The sequence below is a fragment of the Heptranchias perlo genome, chromosome 26 (genome assembly GCF_035084215.1).
Source record: "Heptranchias perlo isolate sHepPer1 chromosome 26, sHepPer1.hap1, whole genome shotgun sequence".
In the NCBI taxonomy this organism is placed as follows: domain Eukaryota; kingdom Metazoa; phylum Chordata; class Chondrichthyes; order Hexanchiformes; family Hexanchidae; genus Heptranchias; species Heptranchias perlo.
Window position 1 is genome coordinate 19,242,508 of NC_090350.1, and position 13,212 is coordinate 19,255,719.

The following is a 13,212-nucleotide window of genomic DNA, read 5'->3' on the forward strand; positions in this document are numbered from 1 at the left end:
CAGGTTGGTCAGACACGACCTTCCCTTAACAAATCCATGCTGACTGTCCTTAATTAATCCGTGCCTTTCTAAATGACGATTAATACTGTCCCTCAGAATTTTTGCCAATAACTTGCCCACCACTGAGGTTAGGCTGACTGACCTGTAATTACCTCATTTATCCCTGTCTCCCTTTTTAATCAACGGTACAGCATTAGCAGTCCTCCAGTCCTCTGGCACCACACCAGTAGCCAGAGAGGATTAGAAAATGATGGTCGGAGCCTCCGCTATTTCCTCCCTTGCTTCCCTTAATAGCCTGGGATACATGTCATCCGGGCCTGGAGATTTATCTACTTTTAAAGATGCTAAACCTCTTAATACTTCCTCTCTCACTATGTATATCCCGAACCAGGTCAATAATTTGCCTTCAATTCCATGAATATTAGCTAACAGTCTTTTATGTGGAACCTTATCGAATGCCTTCTGGAAGTCCACATAAACTACATCCATAGACATTCAAACAAAATCAAAATACTGCAGATACTTGAAATCTGGAATAAAAACAGGAAATGCTAGAAATACTCAGCAGGTCAGGCAGCATCTGTGGAGAGAAAAACAGTTAACATTTCAGATCGATGACCTTTCTTCAGAACTGGTGAAACGTTGACTCTGTTTCTGCTGCCTAACCTGCTCAGTATTTCCTGGAATATTTCCAACATTTTCAGTTTTTATTCCATAGACGTTCCCCTGTCTTTAGTTACTTTAGTAACTTTAGTTACTTCCTCAAAAAATTCAATTAGGTTCGTTAGACATGACCTACCCTTTATAAATCCATGTTAGCTCTCTCTAATAAGCTCAAATTTCTCTAAGTGCTCAGTCACTCTGTCTTTAATTATTGATTCCAACAACTTCCCCACAACAGATGTTAGACTAACAGATCCATAATTTCCTGGTTTCTCTCTCTTACCTTAAATAATGGAGTTACATTTACAATTTTCCAATCTGAAGGGACAATTCCTGAATCGAGAAAGCTTTGGAAGATTATGGCTAAAGTGTCTGTAATTTCCTCACCTATAGAATCATAAGATGGTTACAGCACGGAAGCCATTCGGCCTGTTGAGTCTGTGTCGGCTCTCTGCAAGAGCAATCCAGCTAGTCCCACTCCCCTGCCCTATCCCCGTAGCCCTGCGAATTTTTTCCCTTCAAGTACTTATCCAATTTCCTTTTGAAAGCCATGATTGAATCTTCTTCCACCAACCCTCTGGGCAATGTATTCCAGATCACAACTACTCACTGTGTAAAAAAGTTTTTCCTCATGTCTTCTTTTGTTCTTTTGCCAATCACCTTAAATCTATGTCCTCTGGTTCTTGACCCCTCCGCCAATGGGAAGAGTTTCTCTCTATCTACTCGTCCAAACCCTTCATGATTTTGAATACCTCTATCAAATCTCCTCTCAACCTTCTCTGCTCTAAGGAGAACAACCCCAGCTTCTCCAGTCTATGCATGTAACTGAAGTCCCTCATCCCTGGAATCATTCTAGTAAATCTCTTCTGCACACTCTCTAAGGCCTTTACATCCTTCCTAAAGTGCGGTGCCCAGAACTAAACACAATACTCCAGTTGTGGCCAAACCAATGTTTTATAAAGGTTCATCATAACCTTCTTGCTTTTGTACTCTATGCCTCTATTTATAAAGCCCAGGATCCCGTATGCTTTCTTAACCGCTTTCTCAACCTGCCCTGCCACCTTCAACGATTTGTGCATATATACCCCCAGATCTCTCTGTTCCTGCACCCTTTTTGGAATTGTACCTTTTGGTTTATATTGCCTCATCTTGTTCTTCCTACTGAAATGTATCACTTCACACTTTTCTGCGTTAAATTTCATCTGCCACGTATCCGCCCATTCCACCAGCCTGTCTATGTCCTCTTCCAGTCTATCACAATCCTCCTCACTGTTCACTACCCTTCCAAGTTTTGTATCATTTGTAAATTTTGAAATTGTGCCCTGTACACCCAAGTCCAAGTCATTAATATATATCAAAAAAAAGCAATGGTTCTAGTATCGACCCCTGGGGAACACCACTGTATACCTCCCTCCAGTCCGAAAAACAACCGTTCACCACTACTCTCTGTTTCCTATTACTTAGCCAATTTCGTATCCATGCTGTCACTGCCCCCTTTATTCCATGGGCTTCAACTTTGATGACAGGCCTAATATGCGGCACTTTATCAAACACCTTTTGGAAGTCCATATACACCACATTAAACACATTGCCCTCATCTACCCTCCCAGTTACCTCATCAAAAAACTCAATCAATTTGGTTAAACACGATTTTCCTTTAACAAATCTCTGCTGGCTTTCCTTAATTAATCCACTCTTGTCCAAGTGACTGTTTATTTTGTCCGGATTATCATCTCTAAAAGTTTCCCCACTACCGAGGTCAAACTGACTGGCCTGTAGTTGCTGGGTTTAACCTGACACCCTTTTTTGAACAAGGGTGTAACATTTGCAATTCTCCAGCCCTCTGGCACCATCCCCGTATCTAAGGATGTTTGGAAGATTATGGTCAGTACCTCCGTAATTTCCACCTTACTTCCCTCAGCAACCTAGGATGCATCCCATCTGGACCAGGTGACTTCTCTACTTTAACTACAGCTAGCTTTTCTAGTACCTCCTCTTTATCAATTTTTAGCCCATCTATTATCTCAACTATCTCTTCACTTACTGTGACTTTGGCAGTATCTTCTTCCTTGGTAAAGACAGATGCCAGTCTATTCTCATACTCTCTGCTTGCCCCTCTTATTTCCTTTTTTGCCTCCTCTCTGAACTTTCTATATTCAGCCTGGTTCTCACTTGTATTATCAACCTGACATATGACATCTTTTGTCATCCAGGGAGCTCTGGTTTTAGTTGCCTATCTTTCTCCCTCTTGGGAATGTATCTAGACTGTACCCAACCCATCTGCTCATTAAAGGCCACCCATTGTTCAATTACAGCTTTGCCTGCCAATCTTTGATTCCAATTTACCTGGGCCCGATCCATTCTCATCCCCCATTGAAATTGGCCCTTCTCCAATTGAGTATTCTTACTTTAGAGTGGTCCTTTTCCTTTTCCATAGCTAATCCAAACCTTATGACACTATGATCGCTGTTCCCTAAATGTTCTCCCACTGACACTTCCTCCACTTGGCCCACCTCATTTCCCAGAACCAGATCCAGCAATGCCTCCTTCCTCGTTGGGCTGGAAGCGTACTGGTCAAGAAAGTTCTCCTGAAAAAACTTCAAAAATTCCTTGCCCTCTTTGTCCCTTACACTATTACTATCCCAGTCAATATTAAGATAGTTGAAGTCTCCCATTATCAGTACTCTATGGTTCTTGCACATCTCTGTAATTTCCCTGCAAATTTGCTCCTCTATATCCTCCCCACTATATGGTGGCCTATTGAATGCACCCAGTAGTGTAATGGCACCTCTATTGTTTCTTAACTCTAACCAAATAGATTCTGTCCTTGACCCCTCCAGGACATCCTCTCTGTCCAGCACTGCAATATTCTCCTTAATCAATACTGCCACCTTTTATTTCCTTCTTTTATTTCATCCCCTACCTTTCCTGATCACCTTATACCCAGGAATGTTTAGTACCTAATCCTGCCCTTTTTTGAGCCAGGTCTCCGTTATCACCACAACATCATATTCTCATGTGGCTAATTGTGTATTTACACACATGCACTCTAAATCTATCTTAGACCTTCTTGAACTCTCTCTTAGTCTGATCCCATCCAATACCATACTATTTGTTACTCTAGTGCTAGCTGCATCTCCCAATCTTTTGTGCACCTTGTTTCTCCTTTCCAAGGTTACATCCTGGTGCCCACCCCCCTGCCAAATTAGTTTATACCCTCCCCCACAGAACTAGCGAACCTCCCTGCAAGGATATTGGTCCCAGCTCTGTCGAGGTGCAACCCTTCCGGCCTGTACAGGTCCCACTTCCCCCAGAGCTAGTCCCAATGCCCCAGGAATCCAAAGCCTTCCCTCCTGCACCATCTCTCCAGCCACGCATTCATCTGCCCCATCTTTCTATTTCTATATCACTAGCGCATGGCACTAGGAGTAATCCAGAGATTACTACCTTTGAGGTCCTGCTTATTAATCTCTATCCTAACTCCCTAAACACTTCCTGCAGGACTTCGTCCCTTTTTCTACCTATGTCGTTGGTACGATATGGACCACAACCTCTGCCTATTCACCCTCCTTCTTCAGAATGTTCTGCAGCCGCTCTGTGACATCCTTGACCTTGGCACAAGGGAGGCAACATTCCATCCTAGAATTACGTCTGTGGCCCAGAAACACCTGTCTGTTCCCCTAACTATTGAATTCCTTATCACTATTGCTCTCCTGACCTTTCTCCTCCCCGTACAGCTGAGCCACTCATGGTGCTGTGGACTTGTCTCTGGCTGCACTCCTCAGAGGAATCTTCTCCCTCACCAGTATTCAGAACTGAATACTGGTTAGAGAGTGAGATGCCCTCAGTGGACTCCTGCACTACCTGCCTGGTCCTCTTTGTCTGTCTGGCGGTCACCCAGTCCCTCTCTGCCTGCACTCTCTTAACCTGTGGGGTGACCACCACCAGAAACGTGCTATCCATGTAGCTCTCAGCCTCGTGGATGCGCTGCAGTGACGCCAGCTGTTGCTCAAACTCTGAAACCCGGAGCTCGAGCTCCTCCAGCTGACGACACTTTCTGCACCTGTGGCCATCCAGGACATGGAAAGCATCCTGGAGTTCCCATATGGCACAAGATGTGCATTCAACGGGCCTGAGGTGCCCTGCCATGCCTCTATTTATTATATTATTAACTAAACTTAACAAAAATAAACTTAGAGATTCAAAAAAAAACACTCACCAGGTAAAAAACACTCACCAGCTACTCACCAATTAGCTCCTTCCCTTGTGCTGAAGTCACTTTCGGTGTTTTTTCACCTGTCTCCCTGCTCATGCTCCGCTCTCTCTCTCTCTCCTCTCTCGCTCCTCTTTTTATCGCTGATTCCACGCTCTGTTCTTGGTCTCCTCTCCCGCTCCTCCTTTTATCGCTGATCCTGCACTCCGCTCTCTCTCTCTCTCTCCTCTCCCGCTCCTCCTTTTATCGCTGATCCTGCACTCCGCTCTCTCTCTCTCTCCTCTCTCGCTCCTCCTTTTATCGCTGATCCTGCACTCCGCTCTCTCTCTTTCCTCTCTCGCTCCTTTTATCGCCAATCCCACACTTCGCTCTCTCTCTCTTTCCTCTCGCTCCTCCTTTTATCGCCAATCCCACACTTCGCTCTCTCCCTTTCCTCTCGCTCCTCCTTTTATCGCCGATCCTGCACTTCCGCTCTCTCTCTCTCCTCTCTCGCTCCTCCTTTTATCGCTGATCCCGTGCTCTGCATTCTCTCTACTCTCTCGCTCCACTTATTGCTGATCCCGCGCTCCGCTCTCTCTCTCTCTCTCTCGCTCCTCCTTTTATCGCCGATCCTGCACTCAGCTCTCTCTCTCTCTCTCTCGCTCCTCCTTTTATCGCCGATCCTGCACTCAGCTCTCTCTCTCTTTCCTTTCTCGCTCCTCCTTTTATCGCCGATCCCGCGCTCTGCTCTCTCTGTCCTCTCTAGCTCCTCTTATTGCTGATCCCGCGCTCCGCTCTCTCTTTCCTCTCTTGCTCCTCCTTTTATCGCTGATCCCGCGCTCTGCTCTCAGTCTCCTCTCTCGCTCCTCGTTTAAAACCCTGAGGTGGAAACGATCAGGTCCCAGGAATTTGTCAGTCTTTAGCGCCATTATTTTTTCTAATATGATTTTCTTGCTTACGTTAACTTTACTGAGTTCCAGTCCTTGATTCGTTATTAGTTCCCTTGGAATGTCAGCTATATTATCCTCTTCCTCTACTGTGAAGACTGACACAAAGTAATTATTCAACAAGTCTGCCATTTCCTTATTTTCATTTGCAATATTACCCGCATCTGTTTTCAAAGGGCCCACATTACCCTTGACTACCCTTTTTCATCTAACATAATTGTAAACACTTTTTGTGTTAATCTTGATATCCCTCGCAAGTTCCTTTTTGTATTCCCTTTTTGCAGCTCTTACTATCTTTTTTGTCTTCTTTTGCTATTCTTTATATCTCTCCCAGTCCCCTGGATCTACAACATTCTTTACACTTTTGTATGCTCCTTGCTTTAGTTTTATGTTATCTCTCATCTCTTCTGTGGACCATGGCTGTTTTATTTGGTAAGTAGAGCTGTTTCTCCTTAGGGGTATATACTGGTCCTGTATTAAGCTAAATTACTTTTTGAATACCTCCCACTGTTCGTCTGTAGTTTTACCTGATAACAGTTTTGACCAGTTTGCTGTCGTGAGTCTCTGTCTCATTCCGTTAAAGTTAGCCTTACCAAAATCTAGAATCTTAGTAACTGCGTTACGTTCTCCTTTTCAAACCATTGAATTCGATCATATTGTGATCACTGTTAGATAAATGTTCACTTACTGTTAGATTATTAACTAAGTCTGGCTCATTTCTCATTACTAAATATAGTATGGCCTGTCCACTTATTGGTTCTAGAACATTTTGCTCCAGAAAACTATCTTGAATGCATTCAAAATTTAATTACCTTTCTGACTTGAGCTACTCTGCTCATCCAAATCGATATAAAAATTAAAGTCTCCCATTAAAACAACCCTGCCTTTGCTACAAGCTTCTCTAATCTCTGAATTAATACATTCTGCCACTTGATTGCTACTATCAGGAGACCAGTAGACAACTCCCATTACGGTTTTATGTCCTCTCTTATCCTTCAATTCTAACCAGAGAGTCTCTGCTGATTGCTTTCCATTACCCATATCCTCTCTTACTAATGTTGTAATAGTATCTTTAATCAATAAGGCTACCCCTCCTCTTCCAGCCTCCCTATCCTTTCTAAAGACCTTATAACCTAGAATATTTAACTCCCAATCATGAGCAGCTTGCAGCCATATCTCAGTAATGGCCACCATGTCATACCCTCTAAGCTGTATTTGAGCCTCTAATTCATTCAATTTATTTCTTATACTCCGTGTGTTAGTATATAAAACTCTTATTTGGGCAAGAGATCCTAACCTGCCTTTCTGCCCTGTCTTTCTCACACCGTTTAACTTAATATGTTTCTTATTTGTCATTCCTGCTGTAGCCACACTGAAACCAGTAAATTAGGGACATCTAAGGGCCTTGCACAGGTGTCTTTTATTTGCAGGCGTCCTTATTTTCAAAATGGTCATTGTATGTACAGTAAACCGGATGAGGGAAATATCCCGGGATTGGCTGTATCTCCTGCAGCATTCCTTCTATTTTTTGCCTTCATCTGGGATCATGCCTAATTGTGGAGCCCTGCCAGTGGGATGTGATTTCAGTTCTATTTTCTGTTTGTGGAGTTTCCCAGTTCATTGCCATTCTGGGGTCCTTTTCCATTGAGGGAGGGATGTCCTGATCCTGGGATCTGCCAGGTTGGCAGACTTCACAGGGCGAGATGTCTGCTGTAGGGCCGGAGTGCCTGTGACATTCCAGCCAAATTGGGGGGGGGTGGGGAACATAGGAACAGGAGTAGGCCATTCAGCCCCTCGTGCCTGCTCCGCCATTTGATAAGATCATGGCTGATCTGTGATCTAACTCCATGTACCTGCCTTTGGCCCATATCCCTTAATACCTTTGGTTGATAAAAAGCTATCTATCTCAGATTTAAAATTAGCAATTGAGCTATCATCAATTGCCATTTGCGGAAGAGAGTTCCAAACGTCTGCCACCCTTTGTGTGTAGAAATGTTTTCTAATCTCATTCCCGAAAGGTCTGGCTCTAATTTTTAGACCGTGCCCCCTACTCCTAGAATCCCCAACCAGCGGAAATAGTTTCTCTCTATCCACCCTATCTGTTCCCCTTAATATCTTATAAACTTCGATCAGATGACCCCTTAACCTTCTAAACTTTAGAGAATACATCCCCAATTGGTGTAATCTCGCCTTGTAACTTAACCCTTGAAATCCGGGTATCATTCTAGTAAACCTACGCTGCACTCCCTCCAAGGCCAATATGTCCTTCCGAAGGTGCGGTGCCCAGAACTGCTCACAGTACTCCAGGTGCGGTCTAACCAGGGTTTTGTATAGCTGCAGCATAACTTCTGCCCCCTTGTACTCTAGTCCTCGAGATATAAAGGCCAGCGTTCCATTTACCTTATTGATTATTTTCTGCACCTGTTCATGACACTTCAATGATCTATGTACCTGAACCCCTAAGTCCCTTTGGACATCCACTGTTTTTAACTTTTTACCATTTAGAAAGTACCCTGTTCTATCCTTTTTCGGTCCAACTCTTTTGGTCCAACTTTTGGGAGAACTAATGTCCTGCAGACCCCTGTCCGGGACCCCCTTCCTCCGTGTGCTGAAGATACTAATGTTTGAAGTGCTGGGCAGCTGGGTAGGGGGCTGTTAGCAGCTCATCAGTACCTGACGTACTAGTAGAGTGAGATGTGATGTTGATTGGTGCAGTTACCGGCTTTTGTGGAATGGGGAGTTCTTTACCTAGCATCCATAGTAGCAAAGAACTCGCTTTAAATCTGGGATGGAGCTGTGCAAGCATTCAATCCCAGAGATAGAGCGGGATTCACTGCCACTATGCATGCTGGGTAAAGAGATCGCCATTCCACAAAAGCCATTTCTTTCACCCACTGCCATCTCGCGCTAATCTGCGTGTCCCATGTTTTCAGTTGTAAACGGACTTGGTACATTGAAGGCTGTCCATAGTTCATAATTTGCGAGTGTCCTTTGCTTCAAAGTGCAACTTGTATCTATTTCAATGTAAGTTATTTGGGACTGTCAATAAGTGTCCGTTTTTTGCAGATATCCGTTTTTTGGGCATGTCCGTTTGCACAGGTTTCACTGTACTTTAGTTATTTTAGTAATCCCTTCACCTGCAGTATCTATACCACTATTTGTGACCTGATCTCTGCTCTTTTTACATAGAATTAGATAGAATTTACAGCACAGAAACAGTCCAAATGGTCTATGTCGGTGTTTATGCTCCACACGAGCCTCCTCGCACCTTACTTCAACTAACCCTAGTAATACATATTAAACTATCTGCAGTAATACATCAATGCATCAGAAGTAAAAAGTAAGATCTGAAAGCTGGGCTACAGCACTCACATCTTATCCCTATAAATTTTACTATTGTTTCTGACTGAGCCCTCCCCCACCATTTATTAGTTTAAAGTCCTTTTTACCACCCTATATATCCTTTTTGCTAGGACCTTGGTCCCAGGTTCAGATGCAGCCCTTCCCAAACTGTACAGTCCCCTCCTGTCCCAGTACTAGTGCCAGTGTCCCATGAAATGGAACTGTTCCTTCTCACACCACTCCCTTAGCCATGTGTTCACCTTCCTGATCTGTTTGTCCTTATGCCAATTAGCACATGGCTCGGGTAATAATCCTGAGATTACCACCCTTGAGGTCCTGCTTTTTCATTTAGCTCCTAACTCCTGATATTTCCTCAGCAGGACCTCCTCCCTTTTCTTCCCTATGTCATTGGTCCTGACATGGACCACGACAAATGGATCGTCCCCCTCCCTTTCCAAATTCCTTTCCCGCCACATCGAGATATCCCTTACCCTGGCACTAGGCAGGCAATACACCCTTCGGTACTATAGATTGTGACCGCAAAGGATGCTATCTATCCCCCTAATTAGTGAATCCCCTATAACTACTATATTTCTATTAAACAAAAAGAAATATTAAGTGGTAAGGGGAGTAAGCAGGAGTCTGGGTGGCTCACATGGAGAAAAACACCAATACAGAATTGATGGACTGAATGGCCTGTTTCTGTCCTGTAACATTCTATGATATAAGATAACATTAAAAATCATAGGATGCAATTTACCAAACAGGCAGTTCCAGTGTTAATGTGGTCTGAGCACTGAAATGGCCCTTATCAAAGTCACAAATGACATCCTATGTGATTGTGACTGTGGTAAACTGTCCTTCCTCACTCTTCTCAACCTGTCTGCAGCCTTTGGCGCAGTTAACCAGACCATCCTCCTCCAACGCCTCTCCTCCGTCGTCCAGTTGGGTGGGGCTGTCCTCGCCTGGTTCCATTCCTATCTATCCATTCATAGCCAGAGAATCACCTGCAATGGCTTCTCTTCCTGCTCCCACACCTTTACCTCTGGAGTCCCCCATGGATCTATCCTTGGCCCCCTCCTATTTCTCATCTACATACTGCCCTTTGGTGACATGATCCGAAAACACAACGTCAGATTCCATGTGTACGCTGATGACATCCAGCTCTACCTCACCACCACCTCCCTCGCCCCTCCACTGTCTCTGATTTGTCACACTGTATGTCCGACATCCAGTACTGGATAAGCAAATATTTCTTCCAACTAAATATTGGGAAGGTCAAAACCATTGTCTTTGGTTCCCCACCACAAACTCCACGACTCCAGCCCTCTCCCTGGCCGTTGTCTGAGGCTGAACCAGACCGTTCACAACCTTGGTGTCCTATTTGACGTTTTGGGTGTGCACCCTTTACCAGAACCTCTACCAATCAGAAACAAGTACAAAAAATACTTGCCTCAGCTAAAATAAACTGCTCCTTATATTTCCTATCTCCCAATTTATAGTTTGTTTTCACCTTTCTCTTTATGTTCCTTTCTGCCATGCAGCATTGTCCAATAGATAAAGCAGCCAGGTGATCTGCTGTCAAACTCTTGGCAATGCCACGTTTTAGCTGACAGTTAGGAAGTGCACAAGTACCCTGGGTGATATACCCTCTGATGTTACCTCCGTCCTTGTGGGGGAGGTATTGGAGGGCCAGTCAGCACTGAACACTGTTGATGTGGCTGAGATTGGTGATTTAACATGAGAAATTGGGGCTCAGACCAGTGTTCTGCCACTCTGTAGCTTGCGACACAAGTGAAGGTAATGGGGAGGTAGCTTATGAAGAAACAGACTTCTAAAGCTGCAGTAGGTGGTGGTGAAGAAAGGGATAGCTGCTGTCTTTCTAAAGGTGTATCTGTATTTACTACTAACTAAACAAATACATTTGATTTTAGAAACCATGGACTTGGGCTTGCCCCATGGTTCACCATATTGTAGCAGCGAGTATCAACGCCATATGCTCTACATTAGCTGATCTCAGTTGGGAGAGGGGCAGGTGATGTGCTACAATTAGCCTCAGGGTCCCTGCGTTAGGGAGATAAAATTGTTCAAAGTTCCTGCTCCTGATTGTTATCCAGTGATCCCTGTTGGAATCACATAAAGTGAGGACAGGATTAGGCTCAGCTGCAGTGCCACTGAAGTCAAATAGCTTCATGATGTTCAATGCCTAGGCGCACACACAAGGGCCCCCAGCTCCCATCGAACCATAAGTCATTAAGATGCCAATAGCTTCAGAAGAGAGAGGAGAGAGAAATTGGCAGAGATAGGAAAAGAAAAAAGAACACATCTTTTTTCTTCAATTGGAGAAAATAAATAGATTTGTCTACAATATATTACTAGTTAAAAAATCACAATTACCAAACAATAGAGGCCTCATTCAATTCTATCACTGATAAAATCAGAGCCGAGGAATCTTGCTGAAATTTCAGTAACATCCAGCAGTAAGATACTTTAATATATCTGAAAGCTTCTTCTCTGTAGTTGTTTGCTTGTCATTGTCAACTGCTGTACACCTAACACTCTACATTAGAGAGGCAGGAAAAACCTGATGGATTACATAGATTTAGTCACTGGATATCTTCCGATCTTTACCTTTTCTAAGTTGCCTGCTAAGTTCAACCTTCCCTTTCTTTCATATTCAATGTCAATTGGTAGCTAGTTCCTCTTTTCTAAAGGTGTTCTACTTTAAGAAAAATACAGACTTGGATGAATTACAATTACGTTATGGCAACAATAATGATTGATGGTGTAGCACGAGAATGGAGAATGATACGTAAAAATATATGGATTGAAGGAATGAAGTCAGGGGCTAGAGGTAACCAATTATGTACAGTACCACACTGAAGGAACAAAGCGTGACTCGCAGAAGTAGGTCCATGCGAGGTCTGGGACAGGGTGCTCACAGAAAGAGGTAGGAATCACTATCATTTTCTAGCGGCAACATTTTCCAAGACTGAACATTTTAAAAAACCTTTTCTTCCCTCCTCATTTTTTCCCCTCTGTAACCCTTTGATCCATACCTTCTAATTAGGCAGAAATAGATATCACAACCGCCTCCAAATGCCGCAGTCTGCCCACCCAGGAATATCAGTGGGGGGAGGGGGAGTCAGCTTAGAAACTGCCATTTACTGATTTCCTCTTCTTACTGTTAGCTGGGCATCAAGTGCCAGAACCGACAGGCTAAGATGATTAACTGAAGGAGCTAGGAAGAGGGCATTGGGATCTGTAGAAAGTTTAACTGCTCTTTGAGGACGTTTCTGCATGTACTCAGATAGACAGCCTCTGCATTGTGGATAAAATTACTGCTAAAAGCACCAGATTGCGTTGTGGTTAGGTATGAGTTTAGCATGATGTAATATCAAGTGAAAGGTCAATGAGTTCCTCCGGGAACATTAGACATTTACCCCAGCCATGTTTGCATCCAGTATCAGCAGTTTTAATTGCTGCATCTGCCGGCTTTTGCCCAATGGACCAGTCTGGGGAAAGGCCACTAAAATGACTCACCTTTTAATAAGAAGAATGCTTAGCAACTTATTTGAATATAGTCTTCTTACAGAATAGATAGACTAGAGATACAGAAGTGTGGTGTGAGATAAATTGGAGGCTATCATACATATGAAGGATCTTAATGGGGTCACTCCTGTGGGAAACAAAACGTTCCTGTCACTCATTTGTTTCTGCAATATAAGTTATATGCTGCATGTTAATGAGCAGTAAAATATCCTTAAACTGTTTTTTACAAACAAGACAAGAAATTACTTTAATGCAATGCTTACCTTAGCTGGCCTATTTTACACTGCAATCACTGATGTCGAGATCTCCAATTGTCTGGCCAGGAGCCCCCTTTTCAGTGTGATAGACAAAAGGAACTGTAGATATAAGTTTCTGCCTCATTGCACCCTAAAACAAAAGCAAAATACCGCAGACGCTGGAAATCTGAAATAAAAACAGAAAATGCTGGAAACACTCAGCAGGTCAGGCTGCATTTATGGAGAGAGAAACAGAGTTAAAGGGCCTGATAAAATCACA